Source organism: Felis catus, chromosome C2 (genome assembly GCF_018350175.1).
Source record: "Felis catus isolate Fca126 chromosome C2, F.catus_Fca126_mat1.0, whole genome shotgun sequence".
In the NCBI taxonomy this organism is placed as follows: Eukaryota; Metazoa; Chordata; class Mammalia; order Carnivora; family Felidae; genus Felis; species Felis catus.
Window position 1 is genome coordinate 102204446 of NC_058376.1, and position 26105 is coordinate 102230550.

Genomic DNA, 26105 nt, shown 5'->3' on the forward strand with positions numbered 1-26105 from the left:
TGGCTACACAAGCCTGTTCAAAATGCTCCAAGACAGCACAGCCAGGTGGCATATGCCACATCATATACATATTGTGTTGCCCTTCAGCAGTCAACAAGGAGAACTCATCCCCTTTATTGCTCATCCTAATGACACACATCCAGAATGATCAATATACATGCTAAAAGCAAAATAAGAAGAGAGACAATTGATTATATTATCTACACAGAAGAAATTGTTTGGACATCATTATGAATAACTCAAGGAAATAAAGAGAATTGGTGATCTAAATATTTTAAAAATGCATTCTAAAAGATTTTTCTTGAGCAACAGCACAAACTTCTTTTCTCTTCCAAAGTTGACTGTTGTAAAATTTTATATAAGTATGTAAATAAAAACATTATTTTTCAGAGAGAAAAACAAAGAATCATCACTTGGGTTGTGAATGTATTTATCAACATTTTATTTTTTTTTTAATTTTTTTTCAACGTTTTTAATTTATTTTTGGGACAGAGAGAGACAGAGCATGAACGGGGGAGGGGCAGAGAGAGAGGGAGACACAGAATCGGAAACAGGCTCCAGGCTCCGAGCCATCAGCCCAGAGCCTGACGCGGGGCTCAAACTCACGGACCACGAGATCGTGACCTGGCTGAAGTCGGGCGCTTAACCGACTGCGCCACCCAGGCGCCCCTCAACATTTTAAAAATATGGATTAATTTGTGATACCTATTAGGGACATGGTCAAGTTTTTTAAGTTCATTGGAAAGCACAACTAAGCAGTTTTCATGAAGACTGATAATCTTATACTATTGTTAACTTTATGTCAAGTTAAACAGTGCCTAAGATACATGAGCATATTCTGAAACCAAAATTTACACAAGATGTTATCTATTTTAATAAGGAAGTGTGACCTAAAATTTAGGGTTTTCAAAATCAGTTATTACTAATCTCATTTTATCTGTGATAAGGCTTTAATATAAATCAAACTTCAAAAAAGATCAATCATTATGTATATTCCTAAACTATTAAAATGCTAAATAATCGATAAAATATTTAATCCTTTTTAGAAACACTATATGAGAGCTCCTAATATTTACTCTATCAGAAAAATGTGCAAAGACTACTCAATTGTACTTCACAGCTTACCAGTTTACCTTTTTATTAAAAAAAAAAAACTGGACTCTAGCATTCAAACATTAAATGCTTCCCATTGAATTTTATATACTCAATGCCTCCTGATGTCTATTTAGACACTAACAAAAAATAAGTAAAACTATTACCTTGGTAGTAAGAGTGGAGATTTGTTTTGTGTTTTGTTTTGTTTTCATATTAACATCTGATTTGTTTTCTAGGAATTAGATTCTCCATAAGGAAATGGAACAATTTATCTAAAATATCTTCCAAAACTTGTAAGCAAAATACATTTTATATGTTAATATCCTTTGCTTGAGATACCAGCTTACCAGTTTTCTCAGTCTATGAAATTTTAAGATATAGGGGTGCCTGGGTGGCTCAGTTACACATCCAACTGTTGGTTTTGACTCAGGTCATGATCTTGTGTTTTTTTTTAGTTCTAGCCCTGTGTCAAGCTCTGCACTGACATAATGGAGCCTGCTTGAGATTCTCTCTTCTAGCCTCTCCATCCCTCGTGCTGTCTCTGTCTCTCTAATAAACTTAAAAATTTTTTAAGATTTATCCGAAACACATTTCACACATGTATTATTTAGTATGAGTCTATCTCCAGGTAACAGAAAGCACAAACAATAATTACACAAATAGTGCTTTGTTTCACATGTGCCAAGAAGTCTTGGAGTTAAGTGGCTGCTAGATTAATCTTACGATTTTATGGCCAATTATTTGTTGTTTTTGTTTTTGGTTGTTTAAATAAATTTTATTGTCCTCTTATGCTCATAAAATTGTGCCATCCTATACATCCTGTTTTCTTTCAAAGTAAAAAGAAAGGGAAGGGGGAAAAAAGGTAAGTACATCTGTGTTTATTGTCCATGGATATGTCAGAGACCCATCACCAGCAGCATGGAGAACTAGGTGAGTGAGTATTTGATGTTCATGGCATACATAGACATGTGAAAAAGGGAACTGGTATTGGGTATATGGACCAAGAAGAGGCTCTAAAACAACCAAAAGCATTGATTTGGGTTCTTAGGGATTGTAATCTGGGAGACACAGAGTGAACCAAACTCCAAGGTGTGCTTCAAATTTCAAATGGGGAGTGTGCAGGTTCTTATAACATAGTTACATAAATTATTTTGAAAGAATTATGATTGCTGCTGACAAAGTTTAAACTATCTCCTACATGATTGGAAGTGTTACATTACCTCTCCTTCAGTCTGAAGTAGAAGGATGTGTTATGGGAAGTGGCCCAGTTGCAATTGACAAGGTGGGGTTTAAACAAGTCAAAACTTCATGGAGTTCCAAGAAGTCAAAAAGGATACAGGCAGAGGCCCTACTTCCTCAGTGTCCTTTTCACTTTTCTTTGAGTGGCTCTTTTTGCAATACCTAGTTCATCTTGAATCTTCTCAGTACAAGAGTGAGACAAACTACAATTATTTCCAGAATATTAGCAAATATTTACAAACATATCAGAAAAATATAGATTAACAAATGGAAATCCTCTTTTGTCTGCTTTTATGAGCTTAATGGGGCACCCCCAAAAAAGATACACTAAATGTCCTAACTCCCATTATCTTAGTATGTGACCTTAAGATGAGGTCTTACTGGAGTAGGATGGGCTCTAACTCAATGTGCCAGGTGTCCTTACAAGGAAAGGGGAGAGGTAGAAAGAGAAGATGGCCATGTGAATACACAGAGTTACAGAGACACGTGTAAAGAGGAAGGCAAATATCACAGTTCTGCTCCATAAACCATGGAATATCTAGTGCTACTAGAGGTGAGAAAGGATATTCTTCTGGAGGCTTGGGGTGGGGGGGGGCAGGGATGGCTCTGCCGACACCTTAACTTTGGTCTCCAGAAACAGAATACATTTCTGTTGTTATAAGCTACCTGGTTTGTGGCCCTTTGTTACTGCAGCCCTAGAAAATTTATACCCAATGTCACTTTACTTCACAGAAATAATTTGTGAAATCATAGTGAATTTTTGTCCCATAAATTTCCCTATTAGTGTATCATATGTATTTTGTCGGTATTTATTATTTGTCACTTGTTCATTGACTCATGTTGATTATCATCACCTGTAAGACCAGGAGCCAGAGTTGAAACTAACAATCCTTGGTGGACTTTGACCCACTTCATCTTCTTGATCTTCAGCATCTTCTTGAACCATGGTGAGTGCATCTATCACTCTTAGTCCCTAAGGTTTCTATAATGTTGGTGTAATGGAGGCCAAGTGGAGCCTGCTTATCTTAAAGTAAAGCTTGCCTTCAAGTTCTGAGGTGTTAATACCTACCAAGAAAACATACTAACAATGCAGGATGGAAACTAATGAATAGATGGTTCCCTAAATTCGCAATTCTTTTTTTTAAGTTTATTTTTCTGTTTTGAGACATAATTGATATATAACACTTTATAATTTTAAGGTGTGCAGCATACTGACTTGACATACATACTGTGAAATGATCACCACTGCAAATTTAGTTAGCATCCATCATCTCAAAGGTATCAAAAAAGAAAACCAAACCTGTTTTTTTCCTTGTGATGAGAACTTTGAGGATCTACTCTCAGCAAGGTTGAAATATACCATAAAGTAGTGTTAACTATAATCATCACATTGTATATTGCAGCCCTAGTACTTATTTTATAACTGGAAGTTACAACATACTGGCCACCTTCATGCACTTTCCCCATCTCCTACACCCCTGTCTCTAGTAGTCACAGAGCTGATCAGTTATCTTAAAAGAAACAAACAAACAAAAACAAGGAAATGGAGGTAGGAGGTTAGGGAGAAGATTGAGTAGAGGGGTAAGAAAAACTCTATTGCTGTCGATCTTTGATACTTCCTACATTAATTTAGGTGGTAAAATATGTTTGTTAAACTAGTTGCAAACAATACTGATACTGTGTCATTCTTCTATACTGCATGAGATTTAAAAATTCCCCTAAAATCATTTGTTAAAATTAAAAAAAAATAAAAATTTTATGGCAAATAGGAGTAAAAACATGATTATTGAATCAGGATAAATGAAAGGTTAGATTTATAGCTATAATGGATATATAATCAGTTTGAAAGTACTGAAAAAATTGTGTAAATATGCACATACTTTTCTACACATTACCTAACATTCATTAATGTTTATAATTGTACTTGGGAAAAATTGTAACCAATTGCATATAAGTGGCAATAAAAGTTTGTACTGGGGTTGCCTAGGTGGCTCAGTTGGTTAAGCGTCCAACTCTTGATCTCGACTCAGGTCATGATCTCACATTTTGTGAGTTTGAGCCCCACATTGGGTTCTGCACTGATGGCGTGGAGCCTGCTTGGGATTCTGTCTCTCCTTCTCTCTGCCCCTCCTCACCTTGTGTTTGCTCTCTCTCTCAAACTGAATACTTGAATTTTTTTAATTAAAAAATATAAAAGAAATAAAATTACAAACAGTTTGTTCTGCATGTTAAAACTTAACCTCACGCTAGATTATTGTGTCTGCACTATGCATTTTCAATTTGTTAACTCTCCAGCATTTTAAACCTGAGAGATAAAATTTGATTCATTCCAATGCAAATAGAAACAAGACTTTCATTTTGGACTAGGCATAGGATAAATAATTTTCAAAGGATATTTTAGATAGATAAACATACAAATTTTTTATTAGTAAAATTTCAACTCCTAGTAAGTGTAGTGATAGTGCCTGATTAGCCCAGCTATGAGGATGAACACTGTAATATCCAAATCCTTGCAATATGGGAAAAGGGAGACAGAAAATATTGAGTTTCATTCTGAAAGGCAATATTTTATGTTTTAAAGGAATATTTATTCAGGAATTTACAATATAACTTTTTAAATTTGAACTATAGTTGACATAATTATTTTATATTTGTATGCATTGTGAAATGGTCACCACAATGTCTAGTTAACATTCATCACTTTATATAGTTATATTTTTTCTTATAACTTTAAGAGCTATTCTAGCAATTTTCAAATATGCAGTACAGTATTAACTGTAATCACCTTGCTATACATTACATCCTCATGACTCATTTATTTTATAACCAGACATATGTAACTTTTGACCCCCTCACCCATTTTTCCTCATTCCTAAACCCCCACCTCTGGCAACCATCAATCTGTTTTTTTTGATCTCAGTTTTTGGGTTGTTTGTTTTGCTTCTTTTTTAGATTTCACATATAAGTGAGATCATGTAGTATTTTTCTGTTTGACTTATTACATTTAGCATAATAATTTGTTTTTGCTTTTTGGTTTTGTATGATTTTTAACCCCTTGTATTAAACCCTACTTGTTTGTGGTGAATTATCCTTTTAATGTAATGTTCAATTCAGTTTGCTAATATATTGAGGACTTTTGCATCTATGTTCATCTCTGATATTGGGTCTTTAATTGCTTTTGTATTGTTTGGTTTTGGTATCAGAAAAATGCTGGCCTCATAGAATATATTTGGAATCATTCCTTCCTTTTCTATTTTTTTTTTTGAATAGTGTGAAAAGTATAGGTATTAACTTGTCTTTAAATTTTTTTGTAGAATTTACCTGTGAAGCCATCTGGTGCTGGACTTTGGTTTGTTGGGAACTTTTTGTTACCAGTTCAGTTTCACTACTAGTGATCATTGTGGTCAGATTTTCTATTTCTTCCTAATTCATTATTGGATGATAGTATGTTTCCAAGAATTAATCCATTTCTTCTAGGTTAATTTTTTGGTATATAATTTTTATATTAGTCTCTTAAAATCCTTTGTATTCCTGTGGTGTTCTTTGTAACTTCTCTTTCATTTCCGATTTCATATATATGAGTCCTCTCTCCCTCTCTCTTTTGACGAGTCTTGCTAAAAGTTTATAAATTTTGATTATCTTTTTAAAGACCTGGTTCTTAGTTTTATTGATTGTTTTTCCTATTTTTCTGGTTTATATTTTTTTATTTCCACTCTAATGTTATTTTTATTTTCTTCATTCCATTCAATTTGGAATTTCTTCTTTTTTATGTTCCTTTGGGTGTAAGAGTAGATTGAGACTTTTCTTCTTTCTTGCAGTAAGTTTGTATTGCTTTAAACTTCCCTCTTAGAATTGCTTTTGCTGCATCCCAAAGTTGTTGAATCCTTGTTTTTTCATTTTAGTTTGTCTCCATGTTTTTTTTTAATTTTAAATTTTTTTAATGTTTCTTTGTGAGAGAGAGTGCATGCAAGTGGGGGGAGGGGCAGAGAGAGACAGAGACAGACAATTCCAAACAGGCTCCACTCTGTCAGCACAAAGCCTGACATGAAGCTTGAACCCATGAACTGTGAGATCATGACCTGAATCGAAGTCTGCTCAGCCAACAGAGACACTCCTGTAGCTCTCTATGTTTGTTTGTTTGAATTTTATCTTTGACTTCTTGGTTAACTCATTTATTGTTTAGTAGAATGTTGTTTAGCCTCCATTTATTGGTGTTCTTTCTGTATTTTCTTATGATTCATTTCCCATTTCATACCATTGTGGTCAGGAAAATTGCTTGATATGATTGGTCGTCTTAAATTTATTGAGACTTGTGTCTTAACATGTGAATTTTCTTGGAGAATGTTCCAATAGCATTTGAAAGGAATATTTGCTGCTGTTTTTGGATGGAATGCTTATCTGTTAAATCCATCTGGTCTAATATGCCATTAAAAGTCTTTGTTTCCTTATTGATTTTCTGTCTAGATAATCTATTGATGTAAGTGCAGTGATAAAGTCCTTTACTATCATTGTATTACTGTCAGTTTCTTCCTTTATGTCTGTTAATATATATTATATATATTATATATTTTATATTATATATTTAAATGCTATTATGTTTGGTGCTAAATATTTAAAATTGTTATATACTCTTTTTGGATTGATCTCTTAATCATTATGTCCTTCTCTGTCACTTGTTATAGTCTTGGTTTTAAAGTCTAGTTTTTCTGATACAAGTATTACTACTGCCCTTTTATTTTTGCTTCCATTTACATGGAATATCTTTTGCCATCCCTTCACTTTCAGTCTATGTGTCTTTGAGTCTGATGTGGATCTCTTCTAGGCAGCATGTAGATGGGTCTTTTTTGTATCCATTCAGTCACCGTATAACTTCTGATTTAGTTAATTTACATTTACAATAATTATTGCTAGGTATGTAGGTATGTGCTTATTGCCATTTAGTTAATTTTCATATTCTTGATTTTTGTAGTTCTTTTTTGTTCTATTCCCTTGTGATTTAACGATTTTATTAGATTCCTTTATCTTTTGTACATATTACAGGTTACTGTTGTGATTATCAGGAAGTAAATATGTAATATTCTATGTATTTAGGAGTCTATGTTAAGTCAATGATTGCTTAAGTTCAAACACATTGCAAAAATACTACATTTTTACATTCCTCTATGTCTTATGTATATGATTTCGTATTTTACATCATTTTAATTTGTAAGTTTCTTAAGTAGCTTTTATAGATTTGAGTTTACTACTCTTGTCTTTCAATATTCATATTAGTGATTGAGATACTACATTTACTATGTGTTTACTTTTCCCAGTGTATTTTTTTTCCTTTTATAATTGCCTTCTTTACAAACTTTTCCACTTAAAGACATTCTTTTAATATTTCTCGTAAGAAAGTTTAGTATGATTAATTCCCTTAACCTTTGTTTGGGAAACTATTTCACTCACCTTCATTTCTGAATGTTAACCTTGTAGTATAACTATTCTTGATTGGTGATTTTTTCCTCTCAGCACTTTGAATATTATCATGCTACTCCCTTCTGACTTGCATAGTTTCTGCTAAAAATCAACTGCTAGACTTTAGGATTTATTTTCTGTGTAAATGTGTTTTTTCTCTGGTTTTTAAGATTCTCTTCATCTTTAATTTTTTCACATTTTAATTACTATGTGTCTTGTTGTAGACGTCCTTCTATTCATCTTATTTGGTATTCTCTGTGACTCCAAGACCTGGATATCTCTTTCCTTCCCCAGGTTTGGGACGTTTTCAGCTATTATTTCTTCAAATAAGTTTTCTGCCTCTTTCTCTCTTCTCTTTTTGGCACTTTCCCATAATGTAAATGTTAATACACTTGATTGTGGCCAAGAAGTCTGTTAAACTGTCTCTTTCTCTGTTTTCTGTTTTCTTTTCTGTTTATTCCCTCTACTTTTTTTTATTTTACTTATTGTATTTTTAGCTCTGAGAGATTTTTACATTTTCTATTTTCTTGTTAAATTTGTCACTTGAGTACATCCATTCTTCCTTTTTAAAATTTTATTTAAATCCAAGTTAGTTAACATATAATGTAAAAAATAGTTTCAGGAGAATTTAGTGATTCATCACTTACATATAACACCCAGTACTGATCCCAGCAAGTGCCCTCCTTAATGCCCATCACCCATTTAGCCCATCCTCCATGCAACATCCCTCCAGCAACCCTCAGTTTGTTCTCTGTATTTGAGTCTCCTATGGTTTGCCTCCTCCTCTCTTTTTATATTATTTTTCCTTTCCTTCCTCTATATTCATCTGTTTTGTTTCTTAAATTCCATATATGGGAGAAATCATATGATATTTATCAATCTCTGCCTGATGACTTATTTCACTGAGCATAATACATTCTAGTTCCATCCACGTTGTTGCAAATGGCAAGATTTTATTATTTTGATTGCTGAGTAATATTCCACTGTGTGTGTGTGTGTGTGTGTGTGTGTGTGTGTGTGTATTCATCAGTCAATGGACATTTAGGTTCTTTCCATAATTTGGCTATTGTTGATAGTGTTGCTATAAACATTGGGGTGCATCTACTCCTTTAAATCAGCATTTTTGTATCCTTTGGATAAATACCTAGTAGTGCAATTGCTGGGTCATAGGGTAGTTCTATTTTTAATTTTTTTGAGGAACCTGCATACTGTTTTCCAGAGTGGCTGCACCAGTTTGAATTCCCACCAGCAGTGCAAAAGTGTTCTCCTTTCTCTGCATCCTTGCCAATATTCGTTGTTTCCTAAGTTGTTAATTTTAGCCATTCTGACAGGTGTGAGGTGGTATCTCATTGTGATATGGATTTGTATTTCTCTGATGATGAATGATATTGAGCATCGTTGCATGTGTCTGGTAGCCATCTAAATATCTTTTTTTTAAACTTTTTTAACGTTTTATTTTTGAGAGAGCATGAATGGGGGAGGGGCAGAGAGAGAGACGGAGACATAGAATCCAAAGCAGGCTCTAGCCATGCAAGGCTCAAACCCACAAACCATAAGACCATGACCAGAGCCAAAGTCAAATGCCTAATCGACTGAGCCACCCAGATGCCCCCATCTAGATATTGTCTTTGGAAAAGTGTCTGTTCATGTCTTTTGCTCATTTATTCACTGGATTATTTATTTCTTGGGTGTAGAGTTTGATAAATTCTTTACAGATTTTGGATACTAGTCCTTTATCCGATATGTCATTTGAAAATATCTTCTCCCATTCTTGAGTTGTCTTTTGGTTTTATTGTTTGTTTCCTTAACTGTGCAGAAGTTTTTTTTATTTTGATGTGGTCCCAAGAGTTAACTTTTGCTTTAGTTTCCCTTGCCTCTAGAGACATGTCTAGTAAGAAGTTGCTGCAGCCAATGTCAGGTTGCTGCCTATTTTCTCTGTGATAGTTTCCTGTCTTATATTTTCGTCTTTTATCCATCTTGAGTTAATTTTTGTGTATGATGAAAGAAAGTGGTTAAGTTTCATTCTTCTGCATGTTGCTGTCCAGTTTTCCCAACATAATTTACTGAAAAAACTATCTTTTTTCCATTAAATACTCTTTCCTGCTTTATTGAAGATGAGTTAGCCATATATTTGTGAGTCCATTTCTGGGTTGATGATTACAGCTTGAAGTCCAAAATTGCGATGCCTCCAGCTTTGGTTTTCTTTTTCAGAATTGCTTTGACTATTCAGGGTCTTTTGTGGTTCCATACAAATTTTAAGATTTTTTTTTTTGTTCTAGCTCTGTGGAAAATGCCAGTGTTATTTTGATAGGGATTGCATTGAATGTGTAGATTGCTTTGGGTAGTATCAGCATTGTAACAATATTTGTTCTTCCAATGTGTGAGCATGGACTGTTTTTCTGTTCCTTTGCATCTTCTTCAATTTTTTTCATAAGCTTTTTATAGTTTTCAGCATACAGATCTTTTGCCTCTTTCATTAGGTTTATTCCTAGGTATTTTACGGTTTTTAGTGCAATTGCAAATGGGATCGATCCCTTGATATCTCTTTCTGCTGCTTCATTATTGGTGTATAGAAGTGAAACCAATTTCTGTACATTGATTTTATGTACTGCAACTTTGCTGAATTCATGGATCAGTTCTAGCAGTTTTTTTTGTTTTTTTTTTTTTTTTGTTTTTTTTTTTTTTGGTGGAGACTTTCAGGTTTTCCGCATAGAGTATCATGTCATCTGCCAAGAGTGAAAGTTTGACTTCTTCCTTGCTGATTTGGATGCCTTTTATTTCTTTTTGTTGTCTGATTGCTGAGACTAGGACTTCCAACATCCCCTCTTCTTTCAAGTCCAGTGAACATCTTTATGATAATTACTTTTAGCTCTTTAACAGATAGATTTTTTACTTTGTTTAGTTGTTTTTCTGACATTTTGTTTTGTTCTTGGAGAAAGCTTTTGCAGATCACTTCCCATAGGCACATGTCCTCAAGTCAGTCAACAAATTTTCTCTAGCCATAACCCAGATGTTTTGCAAACTGCTGCCACTGTGCAGGGTCTCTGACAAAGTGGTATAGTAGTCTGGCCCTTTAAGAATAAAGTCTTGGTTTCCTATAGCCCTCCAGCTCTCCTGTAGTTAAGTCCTTCTGTTTTTCAAAGCAAGTCATTAAGAGCGCATCTTCCCAGTACAGGTACCTAAGGCCAGGGGTGCCCAATGTGGGTTCTGATCCCCTTGGTCCTCAGGGTGTATCTCTTTACCCGTGAACATTCTCACTTGTGGGTCACCATGCCAGAAGTTCAGTCTAAACCACATCCCTGGCCCTCCTACACCTCTTGATTTTTTTTAGGTATCCATAGTTGTGGTATCCATAGTCTGCTAATTTTCTGTTACTTTCAGAATGAAAGGCATTATATATAGCCGTAGATTTGATGTGTCTGTGGGAGTTAAGCTAGGGATCCTTCTACTCCACGATCTTCCATACCTATGAGTGAGCAACTTTATTACTGTTATTTTGAATTCATCAGGTAGATTGCTGATCCTCATCTCATTAATGTCTTTTTTGTGATGTGTTGCATTATTCTGTAATTTGGAACATATTACTGTCTCCCCATTTTGTCTCTGTGTGTGTGTTCTTATGTATTAGCAAATCAACTACCTATCCTATTCTTGAAGGGACAGTCTTCTATAGGAGATGCAAAATGGAGCCCAGTAGCAAAATAACCTTTAATAACCAGAGCTAGGCTCTCAAAGCCTACTTGCTTTGCTTGGGCTGCATCTGAGGTATAGGTGCGGGTGGGGCTGATGCCCTCTCTGGCTGCAATGCATTTGTGCTGAGACACGGGAGTAAGCAGGGCTGGTGCTTAGCTCAACTGCCATGTGTGGCTGCAATGCAGCAAAGTTATAGGGGGGGGGGGGCTCTCAATTGGCCTGACTGTAGCATGCAGCTACAGTAGAGCATAGAAGTCAGTGGTTCTGATGCTCATCCAGACTGAAATGAGCAGGAACTGGCAGTTCTGTTCAATCCTGGCTACAACATCTGGTTGTGCCGTGGGGATGGGTGGGGTTCTTAGCTGGGTGCATATTCCAACCCTAGCAGTTTAAAGGAATAGTTCCTAAATGGTGAACATTGGCCTTCACAGGGTAGAATGAAGTCACAAATAGGGGACCAATCAGTGTCTCCATCCCTGCTTTCTTCCTCTTCCTTAGTTTTTTTAAGATTAGTAAGTTGGTCTCTTTCACATGCGGCCTGGGTGCGTTTCAAATTAGTGGTTTTACACAGGGTCCTGAGGTGAGCAAATATGCACAAGGGCTCTTTAAGAGGTATTTCTTTATTCCATATAGATTTATGGTTATCTTGGATATTCCTGTTGGTTTTCAAAGCCTAGCATCTAGGGGGATCATCTTTCAAGCAGGATCTAAAGGTTAGGGTACCTGGTATGGAGGATAAACCCCTCACTCCTCAGGGAAAAGTTCCATAGTTCTGAGATCCCTCCAGATATGTGGGTCTATGTGGATTTTCAGCAACAAGGTATGTCTGTCTCTCTTACCTGTTTTAGTGTTGTCCTTTTGTCTTTTGGAGAGGCTCTGTTTATCCAATTTTTTGGCCTTAGTGGAAATTATTCCATATGTAGTTATATGTTTGTTGTATCTGGGGAAGAGAACGAGTTCAAGATCTTAGATCACAACTTACACCAACTCCCCTTAATTTCTCTTTCTGATCGTTTGTTATTAGTGTATAAAACTAACAAATTTTTGTATATTGATTTTATCTTTCAACTTTTAGAATAAGAGAATTCAGAATAAATGAATTCAGAATTGTTTCAGTGTTTAGGGTTTTCTATATGTAAAATCATGCCATCTGCAAATAGTGACGGTTTTGCTTCTTCCTTTCTTATTTGGATGTGTTTTAATAATTTTTTTTTCTTGCCTAATTTTTCTAGCCAGGACTTCCAATATTATGTTGAATAAAAGTGATTAGAGGGAATTTTTATCTTGTTCTTGATCTTAAAGGAAAAGTTTTCAGGTTTTTACCATTGAGTATATAATGTTAGCTGTGGGCTGTTATACATGGCCTTTATTATGCTTCTTCTATATCCTCTTTGAGACTTTTTATTATAAATTATGTTGAGTTTTATCAAATGCTTTTTTTGAATCTAGTGAGATGATCATATGATTGCTAATCTTTGTTAGTGCGGTATATAACATTGATTTTAGATATTAAATCATCCTTGAATCCCTGGAATAAATCACACTTGATCATGGTGTATAAACCTTTTAATGTATTGTTGACTTTGTTTAGGCAATGTTTTGTTGAGGATTTTTGTATTTATGTTTGTTAGGGATATTTGTCATTTTCTTTTCTCATGACATACTCATGTAGTTTTGGTTTCAGTTATGCTAGCCTTCTAAAATGAAATTGGAAGCATGTTTTCTTCTGTTTTTGGAAGAGTGAGAAAAGGACTGGTATTAATTTTTTGAATGTATGGTAGTATTCACCAGTGAAGCTGTTCATCTTGGACTTTAGTTTGTTGTGAGGGTTTTGATTTCTTGTTCAATCTCCTTAATATTAACAGGTCCATTTAGATTTTCTGTTTCTTCATGATTCAGTCTTGGTAGGTTGTATGTTTCTAGGAATTTATCCATTTCTTCTATATTGTCCAATTTGTTGGTGTACAATTGCCCATAGACTGTTATAATCCTTTATTTTAGCTGTTTTTTTGTTTCAAGTGTTTATTTAAATTACAGTGAGTTATAGAGTCATATTTGGTTAAGGAGAATTTAGTGACTTTTTCGTCAGATATAACACCAGTGCTCATCACAAGTACCTTCTTTAAGGGGCGCCTGGGTGGCGCAGTCGGTTAAGTGTCCGACTTCAGCCAGGTCACGATCTCGCGCTCCGTGAGTTCGAGCCCCGCGTCGGGCTCTGGGCTGATGGCTCAGAGCCTGGAGCCTGTTTCCGATTCTGTGTCTCCCTCTCTCTCTGCCCCTCCCCCGTTCATGCTCTGTCTCTCTCTGTCCCAAAAATAAACGTTGAAAAAAAAAATTTAAAAAAAAAGTACCTTCTTTAATACCCATCATCCAATTAGCCCATCCCTCACCAATCTCCCTATGTCAACCCTGTTTGTTCTCTATCATTGGGAGTCTCTTATGATTTGTCTTCCTCTTTTTTTTCCTCCCTTCCCCTATGTTCATGTTTTTTTTTCTTTCTTAAATTCCCCATATAAGTGAAACCATATGGTATTTGTCTTTCTCTGACTTATTTTGCTTAGCATAATATACTCTAGTTTCATCCATATCACTGCAATGGCATGATTTCATTCTTTATGATGGCTGAGTAGTATTCCTTTGCAGATATAAACCACGTCTTCTTTATCCATTCATCAGTCGCTATTTAAGCTCTTTCCATAATTTGATTGTTGTTAATACTGCTCTAAAATTCAAGGTGCATGTATACCATTAAATCAATATCTTTGTATCCTTTTTCTAGGTATTCTTTTTGATGCAATTGTAAATGGGAACATTTTCTTAATTTTTCAAATAGTGTATGAAATTGTAACAGATTTTCGAGTACTGATTTTGTTTCCTGAAACTTTACCAAATTAGTTTATTATAAGAATTTTTGGGGGGGGGGGGTGCCTGGCTGGTTCAGTCAGTAGAACCTGTGACTTGATCTCAAGGTTGTGAGTTCAAGCCCCACATTCACCATGGAGTTTACTTAATTTTTTTAATTTAGTTTTTGGTGCAGTTTAAATTTTTTAGACATAAAATCATGTCATCTGCAAATGTTTTATTTGTTTTACTAATTTGGATGTCTTTTCCCTTTTTTCTTGTCTGATTTCTGCAGCTAGAGGACTTGCAATATTATGTTGAATAAAAGTGCTAAGAGTAGGCATCCTTGTCTTAGTCCCAGGCTTAAAGGAAAAGTTTCAGCTTTTTGCTATGATGTTAGCTATGGGCTTGTAATATATAGTCTTTATTATGATGAAATACATCATCATACTCATACTGTACTCACTTTGTTGAGAGTTTTTATCATGAATTGATATTAAATTCTGACAAATGCATTTTCTGGTTTTGAAATAATTGGATGATTTGTATCCTTTGTTTTGTCAGTGTGGTGTTTCACACTGATTGATGTGCCTATGTTGATCCATCCTTGCCCCTCTGTAACCAATCCCACTTGTGATGGTGTATGATCTTACGATCTTGATGATAATGTTTGCTAATATTTTGTTGAATATTTTTATATCTATGTTCACTGGGATATTGGCTTGTAATGTTCTTTCTCATGTACTCTTTTTCTCATTTTGGGATCAGGGTATAGTTGGCCATGTAAAAGGAGTTTGAAGGTAATCCCTCCTCTTTTACTTTCTTGCAAGAGTTTGAGGATTGGCATTAAAACAAACAAAAAAAAATGATAGCGTTCATCACCATAGAGCAGTCTGGTTTTGGTGTTTTGTTGAAAGAATTTTGACTTCTGATTCAATCTCCATACTAGTAATTATTCTGTTCACATTTTATATTTCTTCAAGATTCAGGTTATGTGTTTCTAGGAATTTATCCATTTCTTCTATGTTATCCAATTTGTCAGGACATAATTATTCATAGTAGTCTCTTATGTTTTATATTTGTTTTGTGAATTCTAACATCTCCTCCTTCACTTGATTTTAATTATTTGAGTAGTCTTTGTTTTTCTTAGTGTAGGTAAATTTTGGTAATTTTTCAAAGAACCAGCTCCTAGTTTCATTGTTATTTTCTGTAATCTTTTTAGTCTCTATTTTATTTAGACTCTAATCGTTATTGTTTTCTTTCTTCTACTAACTGGGCTTTGTGTTTTCCAGTTAACTAATGTGTAAAGTTTGGTTGTTGGTCATCTTGTTCCTTGATTTAGGCATTTATCACTATGAATTTCCCTCTTGGAACTGCTTTTGCTGCATAAGTTTTGGTATCTTGTACTTTAATTTTCATTTCTGTCAAGGTATTTTTGATTTCTCTTTTCATTTTTTTCTTTGACCCAATGATTATTCAGTAGCATATTATTGAATCTCCACATACTATTCAGTATTTCAATTTTCTTTTTGTAATTGATTTCTAGTTTCATACCATTGTTGTATGAAATCATACCATTATGATTTCAGTGTTCTGAAATTTATTGAGACTTGTTTTGTGGTCTAAAATGCAATGTGTCCTTTAGAATACTTCGTGTGCACTTGAGAAGAATGTGTGTTCTTTTGCTTTAGGATAAACCATGTGTATTTCAAGTCTATGTGACCTAATGTGTCACTTAAGGCAAATGTTTTCTTATTGTTTTTCATCTCAATGATCTAAGGGGAAACATACATGCAATACTACAATAGGAGGGGACTTTATTATCCCATTTTAATCAACAGGTTTGTTAAATTTTATTTGACATATTAAGTACTCATATAAAAATAATTCTTAAGGCTAAAGAAATCACTGAAAGAAGAGGTTGCTACTGAGGATAATAAATGGAAACTAGCCAATTAAAGACAACTTCTCAATATTCAACTGAAGTACTTGATACGTAAAAAGAATCTAAAACCAAATAGCACTAATAGCAACAAAATGATTAACAACTAGAAAATCAGGAGACATTCAATATGCTAATTCATCATGGTCTTTGGCAAATTTTAGTAAATAGCAAGGATATAAAGCTTATTTGGGATTCATACTATGCAAATTATGCAATTGTATGTTTTATCAATTTAAATAGAGCAATTTTATAAACTTTATAAAAAGAAAGTAGTTGGCCATGCCTCCAATGACCACTTACTACACTAGAGGCTCCTGATTTAAATGACTTATAATAAACAAATGCTTTTATTTGTTTGCTACTGTGGCTCTTCTTTTTGAATGTACATCGGAATCACTGTTAAGGCTTTAAAAATTTATCTCAGATCCACTGATCCAGCACCTTGGGTATATAGTCTGGGAATCTTTATTTTGTTAAAAGTTGAATTTTATGCCCAGCCAGATTAAAGAATAGTTTCCCTATTAAATAAGTGTTGATTTTTCAGTTGGTCACTGATTTTCTCCTTATTTCTAGACCAAAGAAGAGACTTATCCTATAATAAGTTGAAGTAAGAAAGAGTGGTAAGACTGTTTTGGACACTTGGTTTACCATAAAATAAAATCCTGAAAGTTAAAGAGTGGCAAAATTAACTTGATGGAAATTTTGCCCACACCCAGGGACAAGTTGTTTTTCTGTATTTTTTAAGTATTCTATAAGTAACATGAATTATTTTATATTCTCATTTTAAATTTATAAAATTTATAAAATTGGGAAATAGGAAAATAATTACTTAAATTATGGATCAGAAAGCAAATTAAAAATTGTGACACACTGTTTATACTTTGGGGCTGTACTTGCCCAAATCATATTGTCTATATTCTTATTTCAGTCTGTAACCCTAAATTAAATAGTCCTCAATCCTGATTATATATTACAAGAAACTTAAAACAGAATCTAGATACAGGGCCTTATTATCTGGTATATTTTCTCCCCACCAGGTACTTCTGTGCAGCCAGAGCTGAGAATCCTATTTGAAATCTGAAGTCTAGGAAATGCTTTGCAACCTGATTTATTTTAATTATACAAAGTTCCACTTTCAGACCATGTTTTAGAAAACTACTATGGTCTAAATGTGTTGGAAATATAAGTAAAAAAAGTCAATATTCAAACACAAGTTATCTTGAAAATACTTTCTTAAAACTGAATACTTTTATTATTAAAACAAAATTATCATAGTGTTAAGTAGATCAATATGTAAAAAATGCAACCATAAAGGGCTGTAAAAATAGAAATTGTTAAATAAAATGAAAATAAATTCAATTCAATAAATTCAATAATAGAAGGATTACTCTGAAAAGATCAAGGAAGGATCTGGCAAGGTTAGTGAGAAAGAGGAAGTAAAAGAAAATATTAACCTACAATCAAAACATTCTTTAGGTAAATCCTAAGGAAAAGTAGAATCCCTGAATTGAGAAAAGTTGTTAAAATGTTGAAGTCCTTGGGGCGCCTGGGTGGCTCAGTCGGTTAAGCCTCCGACTTCAGTCATGATCTCGCAGTTCGTGAGTTGAAGCCCCATGTCAGGCTCTGTGCTGATGGCTCAGAGCCTGGAGCCTGTTTCAGATTCTGTGTCTCCCTCTCTCTCTGACCCTCCCCATTCATGCTCTGTCTCTCTCTGTTTCAAAAATAAATAAACGTTAAAAAAATGTATAAAATGAAGTCCTTGACTTTTGGTAGTTGTACAGGAGTTATGTTCACTTTTTGTCTTTAAGTGTTTTCTGCATTGAGCATATAGTACATCTATAATTATACTATGTGTGCAATTATATACAATTTATATATTGTATACAAATAATTATATTGTTAATAATAACTTTCTGGTGGGTGTTTTAGAACCAACTAATACTGTTCCACTAGTTTTTATTTTTTTTTATTTTCCTAAATTTTTATTTAAAAAAAAATTGCGTGGCTATTCTATTAAAGGTATGTAAAACACAGAAAAAAGCAAGTTATGAAAGAGAATGGTTCCATAAAATATCACTGCTTTCTAGTCTGATTTCCTTTTCTAGTTCTGAAGTTACCTCATTATAGTTGGCATGGAACCTATTTGCAACTTCAGAACACTGGTTTACATGTGGAGTTTCAGGTGTTAACAGTAAAATACAAATTATAGTTTTGTTTCTCAGTTCTGCAATTCTTTTGTATGTGATTTATACCTGTGAAAAGAGCACAGTGCAATAATTGCATTGCTGATGTATTTAATTTACAGGTTGGGTGACTAGAGAAGTATGTTTCAAAAGTGTTCTGTCTTGTTAACCATAAAGTATAAGCCCAAGTATTTTCTTCGGCAGGTGAAGCAAGCAGATACTGAAGCTCTGATTTCACAAGTAAGTAAGTGACTTTATTATCTTTTTTTCTGGAGGCTTGTATTCTTTCATTTTGTGTGAGTATATGTATTATATATGCATAGGTATAAAAGCAAAACTCCATTTGAGATACTTTTCAGTCTAATATATGGCCATAAATAAGTGTAATTATTAAAAACATAAACTATTCTTTTTTAATTGGGAAATAATTTTAAGACCAGACCTTACTTCCTGCATATCTCCTCAAGAAACCACCTGCTTACCCTCACTTACACTCAAAGAGATGGCATTAGGCTACCCTAGTATTGGGTGGCTGGCTCATAGATTTTCAATCAGACATGACTTTGGGGAGGGGTAATGTTGCTGAGAGATGTATTTAGTGTATTGAACTTGACTGCTAATAATAAAAAAAATATTCAAAACTTCTTGGCTAGTTCTCTCATATGAGGATTATAGGAGTAATCGTCTAGGAAGAGGTTAAAGATTGGGCCACACCTTGAGTGGCATTCCAGGTGGCCATATGCCAAACATTTTCCAAAGTAAATAGAAGTGCTTTTTATGCATGTGACTGCAATAGCACATACATTTTATGAACATGTAGACTCATCATACTTGGTCTAAATATTTGCTTTGTTTTCAATTTTTTCCCTCAAATTGACATTTCATAAACAAATCTGTTATATATTTATTAATAGTTGCCTTGTTACTTAAAGGAGGCCATAAACAGTAAGACTGCCATATTGAGGCTTTGAGTCTGTGAATCTAGGATTGTTTTGTCAGACTGCTTTTGAAAAGTATTTAATTTCAAATGCCTATCTACCATGGCAGTGAGTAATCCCTTCATTCTGCCTGACAGGTTAAATAGTAGCTTATGAGGTACCTAGGTGGCTCAGTTGGTTACACGTCTTTAGTTTGGGTCATGATCTCATGGTTTGTGGGTTCCAGCCCTGCATCAGGCTCTGTGCTGACCGTGAAGAACCTGTTTGGAATTCTCTCTGCCCCTCCCCCACTTGCATGCACAAGTTCTCTCTCTCAAATAAATAAACTTAAAAAATAGTACCTTAAATTTGGTAAAAATGATATATCATTCTCTTTCATTTTATCTTCACTCATTAGTACTCACTAGGTTCGAAGTACTATACCATTATAGGCTTTGGAGATTTGACAGGAAACAAAACATATTTTCAAAGATGTTCCCCCATGTTGCTTACAGAGTAAGAGAACTGGTGAAACTGTCCCTGAGAAAGTGAGAGTGAATCTACATCATGGTTGGCGATATGAGCCTTAAATGCTAGTCTATGCATACAGAAAAGAGGGTTGTATGTAATATCATGAATGATATATCAAGCCTAATGCAAGCTTGAACTCACAAACTGTGAGATCAGGACCTGACCCAAATCAAGAACCAGAGGCTTAACCTACTGACCCCTGCAGGTGCACCCGTCTTACACCTTTTAAGAGAGCTTCAACAGAAAGAGCATCATCAGAAGTGAGCTTGATGTCATATAGCAGGAATATAAAAAGAAATTTTACAGAAGAGTTGAGGATTCTTTTTGTTTGGTGTGTGCGTGAGATTGTCAGGTATGTTTTAAAATTTTATTCTGCTCATGAATTTTACCAGATTTTCCAATTGAGCGTTGGAAATTTTCCCACATTACACAAGCTGCTTATATATCAATGCTTTATCTGTGTTGCAAGTATGTTTGTAATTTTCTCTTGAAATATTGTATAATACCAATGAAGTCATGAAGTAGAGCTTATTGGTAATTTATTAAGTGGGATCAATTTGTTTTTATGTTACAAATAATCTCATTTGAAAGCTCATGTTCATTTCATACCTCCATCTTACTCCAAGTCTGTGAGTATAAATTTAGGCAAAATAGTCATTCATGTTGAGATCTGTAGAGTATATGAAAAAAAAAGTTAAGGATTAAAATAGAGTTTTTGCATGTTATTAAGAAATGTTTCAAAATAATTTTTAAATAAATTACCTCTTCTTTAGTCTGATGTTTGCGTACAGTAGCATAGTGATCTATCTGTCCATTCTTATATAGTACCATACTATTCATGCGTTATTTTGCAGATGAAAATTTATGCATATGGAAAAGAATTAAAAATATCACATTAATGAAAAGTCTTCACAGCAATCTGTGAGTTCATATTTTTTTCTCTGTAAAAATGTTCACATTCCTGCATAGAGAGGATATCAGAAAGGAGAAACATCAAAGAGCTAACGGTGGTTATCTCTATCAGAGATGTATTTTATTTTTATTTGCGCTAAATATGATTTTATCATTTTTTTCAATAAACATACTGACATATATTCAGCTTTTTTTTAAATACCATAAACACAAAGTATACAAAGAGTCTTTGAAAAGAGAGAGGAAACAAAACAAAATTCTTTCAGCTTCTCTGAGCCCCAGGCAACTATCCTTGTTTCATTTTATGAAACTCAACATGGTTCACTTTGAAAATTTATTTTTTAAGCATTGTCCAGTGACTCCTGTCTTTCATAAGTGTTTGCTTAGCTAAATATAAATGACTTTTCAGATCACAGTTTAACTTTTTATTAGGTACTACTTAAGAAAAGATTTGTCCCTGCTCCACAGTCCAGATTTCAATAGTGTACTCTTTCCTTGTTACTCCTTAGTAAAATTGTCATCACTCGGCCACTGTCAATTCCACAGGGAAAGGAACCACATTTGTCTAGACTCTTGGATGCATAATAGTAAGAGAGGCACATAACAGGCAATCAATATATGGTACATTGAATGGATGAAAAACAGGGAGGCTACACAGGCACATATTTACCCTCCTTGTGTATCACTTAGCTAAACACATATGCCTAGCAACTCTGCTTCTCTTGATCTCAATTTCCTCTGAAGGATAATGAACTATACTTCCTTCATTATTTTTTAAGGCTAAAGATTAAAGACTCATATGAAAGGCACTTAACTTCTGCATATATAATAAATATTCAATTAATGTTATCATTGCTTTAACAGAATTCCAGGATATATTTTAAAACAAAAATGACTCACCACTGCAATGGAGAGTACAACAGAGAATTCCTGAAAGAACGGCCAACCAACAAGGTGAGAGCAGGAGTGGTGTCTGTGTATAAAAGATGACATTAAATTATGAAGTAAGCTATTAGAAAATCAATTTGATTTATTGCTACAGTGTCTGGCAGTCTGAAAGTAAATATTTAAAATTTTTACTCAAGCATAATATAATTATTAAAAATACTACACATTATTCAGTGTTTATCATAAACGTACTCTTAATCCCTTTATCTATTTCACACACCCCTAACCCCACCACACACAACACCTCCTTTCTGGCAACCACCAGTTCTTTGTAATTCCAAGTCTATTCTCTTTTTTTTGTTTCTTAAATTCCACACTTGAGTGAAATCGTATGGAATTTCTGTCTTTCTGGCATACTTCACTTAGCATTATTTCCTCTAGGTCCATTAATTTTGTTGCAAATGGAAAGATCTCCTTGCAGGGCTGAGTAATATTTCAATATTCCGTATATACCACATCTTCTCTATCTGTTGATAGAAATCTTGCTTCCATATCTTGGCCATTGTAAATAATGCTGCAATAAACATGGGGGGTGCATATGTCTTTTCAAATCAGTGTTTTTATTTTCCTTGGGTAAATACCATAATGGAATTACTGGATTATATGTTAATCCTATTTTTAAATTTGTGGAACCTCCGAACTGTTTTCCACAGCACCTACCAATTTGCATTCCCACCAACATTTGTTATTTCTTATGTTTTTGATTCTAGCCATTCTGGTGAGTGTGAGGTTACATATTATGGTTATTTTGATTTGCATTTCCCTGATGATTAGTGATGTTTAACATTTTTTCATTTGTATATTGGCCATATGGATGTGTTCTTTGGAAAAATGTCTATTCATTTTTAATTGAATATTTTTGGTGTCACCTAAGTTCTTCATATATTCTGGATATTAACTCTATATGAAATATCATTTGCAAATATATTTTTCTATTCAGTAAGTTATATTTTCACTTTGTTAATTTTTTTGTTTCATTTTTTGCTGTGCAAAACTTTTTTTATCTTGGTGCAGTCTCAATGGTTGATTTTTGAATTTGTTTTTTTGCCTAGGGAGACATACCTAGAAAAATGTTTCTATGGCCGTGTCAAAGAAATCACTGCCTGTTTTCTTCCAGGAGATTTATGGTTTCAGGTCTCACATTTAGGTCTTTATACCAAGTTGAGTTTATTTTTATGTATGGTGTGAGAAAGTGGTCCAGGTTTCCTAGCCCATTTGTTGAAGAGACTATTCTGTTCCCTATTGTATTTTTTGCCTCTTTTGTCACAGATTACATTGACCATAAAATGTTGGGTTTATTTATGGCTATTATGTGCCATTGATATATGTGCCTATTTTTGTGCTAGTATCATACTGTTATGATTACTATGGCTTTGTAGTGTATCTTAAAATCTGGGATTGGGACACCTCCAGCTTTGTTCATCTTCCTCAAAATGACTTCGGGTATTCAAGGTTTTTTGTGGTCTCATAACTTTAAGGATTATATTAAATCTGTATATTGCTTTGTACAGTATGGACACTTTAACCATATTTGTCCTTCCAATACATGAGTTTAGGATATCTTTACCATAGTTTGTGGCCTATTTAGTTTTTGAAAGTTTAAACGTTTACTCCTAGGCATTTTATTCTTTCTGGTACAATTATAAATGGGATTATTGTCTTAACTTCTCTTTTTGCTACTTTATTATTACTGTACAGAAAAGCAACAGATTTCTGTATATTAATGTATCTTGCAGCTTTACTGAATTCATTTATTAGTTTAGTAGTTTTTTGGAGCAGTTTTTAGGGTTTTATACATATTGTATCATGTCAACAGCAAAAGGTGAAGTTTTACTTTTTCCTTAACACTTTGGATGCCTTTTATTTCTTGTAATTGCTGTGGCTAGGGCTTTCAGCGCTATGTTGAATAAAACTGGTGAGAGTGTGCATCTCTGTCTTGTTCCTGAGCTCAGAAGAATAGCTCTCTGTTTTTTTTTTTTTTTTACCATTGAGAACTTGGTTAGCTGTTGTTTTTTTTTTCCATATATGGCATTTAGTATGTTGAGATAAGTTTCCTCTGATTTTGCATTAATAGTTTTTATCCATGGATGCTGTATTTTGTCAAATGCTTTTTCTGCATCTATCGAGATGATTATTTGGTTTTTATCATTTCTTTTTTATTAATGTGTTGTATCACATTGATTTGTAAATACTCAACCACCCATGCAACTGTGGAATAAATTTCACTTGATCATGGTGAATAATTTTTTAATGTATTATTGGATTAGGTTTGCTAATATTTTGCTGAGGATTTTTGCATCTATCTCCATTATATAATTGGCCTGTAGTTTTCTTGTTTTGTAGTATCTTTGTCTATTTTTGGTTTCAGGATAATGCTGGACTTGTAGCATGAATTAGGAAGTTTCCTTTTCTCTTCTATTATTTGGAATTGTTTCATAAGAATATGTACTTTTTTCCTGTTTGTTTGTTTTTTGAGACAGTGAGTCTGGGAGGGGCAGAGGGAGAGAGAGAATGTTAAGCAGTCTCCACACGCAGTGGCAGAGCCTGATGCAGGGCTCAGTCTCACAACCATGAGATCATGACCTGAGCTGAAATCAACAGCCTGTTGCTTAACCAACTGAGCCACACAGGTACACCAGGTATTAATTCTTCTTGAAATGGTAGAATTCACCTGTGAAGCCATCTAGTCCTGGGCTTTTGATTGTTAGGAGTTTCTTAATATTATTTTTTAAATGTATACTTGTAATACTAAGCAGGCTCTGCAACGTCAGTGAGTCCTGACTCAGGGCTCAGTCCCACAAACTGTGATGTCGTGACCTGAGCTGATATCAAGAGTTTGATGCTTAACCAACTGAGCCACCCAGGGACCCCATTTGCAATTTCCTAATTACTGATTCCATTTCATTGTGAGTAATTAGTTTGTTTCAGTTTTCTGAGTCAGTTTTGGAAGGTTATAGATTTCCACAAACTTATCCATTTCTTCTAGGTCATCCAATTTGTTGGCATATAGTTTTTCATAAAATTATCTTTATATTTGTCCTACTTAATTTAAGTCCTCTGTCTCTTTTTGGTAAGTCTGGCTAAAGGTTTACAAATCTTATCTTTTTTAAAGAACAAACGTCTGGTTTCATTGATATTTATTTTTATTATTTTCTTCCTTATGCTTCTTTAAGCTTTTTCTTTTTCTGAATCCTCTAGGAATAATGTTAGGAGGTTTATTCAGGATTTTTCTTCTTTCTTGACATAGGTCTGTATTGCTACAAACTTATATTTTAGATTTTGTACCATTGTGTTTTGATTTGTTTCCATGTGTTTTTTGATTTGCTGTTGATTACTTGGTAGACCCCTTAATTTTTTAGTGTCATGTTATTTAGCCTCCATGTATTAGTGTTTCTATATTTATTCCTGTAATTTCTATTTTCATAGAGGTGTGGGTGGGAAAGATACATTATATAATTTCAAACTTTATCTTAGAAGATGTTTCACGTGTACTTGAATGTCTTTTCCAGTGGTTTTAGAGAGAAAGTTCTGCATATATTTGAGAGATCCATTAGTCTAATGTATCATTAAAATCTGTTGTTTCCTTGATGATTACCATCTGGATAATCTAAGTGGGGTTTAAAGTCCTGGACTAATACTGCTTTACTGTCAATTTCTTCCTCTATGTTAACAGTTGCTTCATGTATTTAGGTGCTTTCATGTTAGGTGCATAAATATGTACAATTATTCTCCTTTTGGATTGTTCTCTTTATGATTATGTAGTATCCTTTGTCTCTTATTATTACCTTTGTTTTAAAGTCCAAGTATTGCTATGCTAACCTTCTTTTTGCTTCCATTTACAAGGTTAATATTTTTCCATTCCTTCATGTTCAGTCTGCATGTGTCTCTGTGCCTAAAGTGAATCTCTTGTAAGCAACATATCAGCAGAAACTTTTAAGTCCAGAAAGGAGAAACACAATGTATTCAAAGTGCTGAAAGGAAAAAAAAACAAAAAACAAAAAACAAAAAAACCAAAAAACCTGCAACCAATAATACTCTCTCCAGCAAGGCTATCATTCAGAGTAGGAGAGAGAGTTTCCCAATAAAAGTTAAAAGAATTTGTGACCACTACACCAGCCTTATAATAAACAACAAAGAAAATTCTCTTAGTGAAAAGATCATAAGTAGGAATAAGAAAATTATGAGATGGAAAAAATTCACGTATAAATGCAAACATATAATAGAGTACATTAATCACTTATAATTGCTTTTACTACTTTAGCCTACATAATGGTTTTATATTTACAAAAATCAGTCAAAAGATTAATAAAAAAGAATGTAAAGTGTGGCATATACATAAAATGTGGG

At 33.9% G+C, this 26105-nt stretch overlaps 1 long non-coding RNA gene across 1 annotated transcript in view; it reads right to left on the reverse strand.

The window, feature by feature from the left end:
* Nucleotides 1-20489: 20489 nt before the first annotated feature.
* LOC123379809 overlaps nt 20490-26105 on the reverse strand; it is a 52164-nt gene continuing 46548 nt past the window's right edge. Inside the window, exons 2-4 of the long non-coding RNA XR_006584678.1 lie at nt 21711-21783; nt 20661-20730; nt 20490-20568 (exon numbers count right to left, since the gene is read on the reverse strand). This is a non-coding gene — a long non-coding RNA (uncharacterized LOC123379809). The remainder of the gene's footprint in view (nt 20569-20660; nt 20731-21710; nt 21784-26105) is intronic.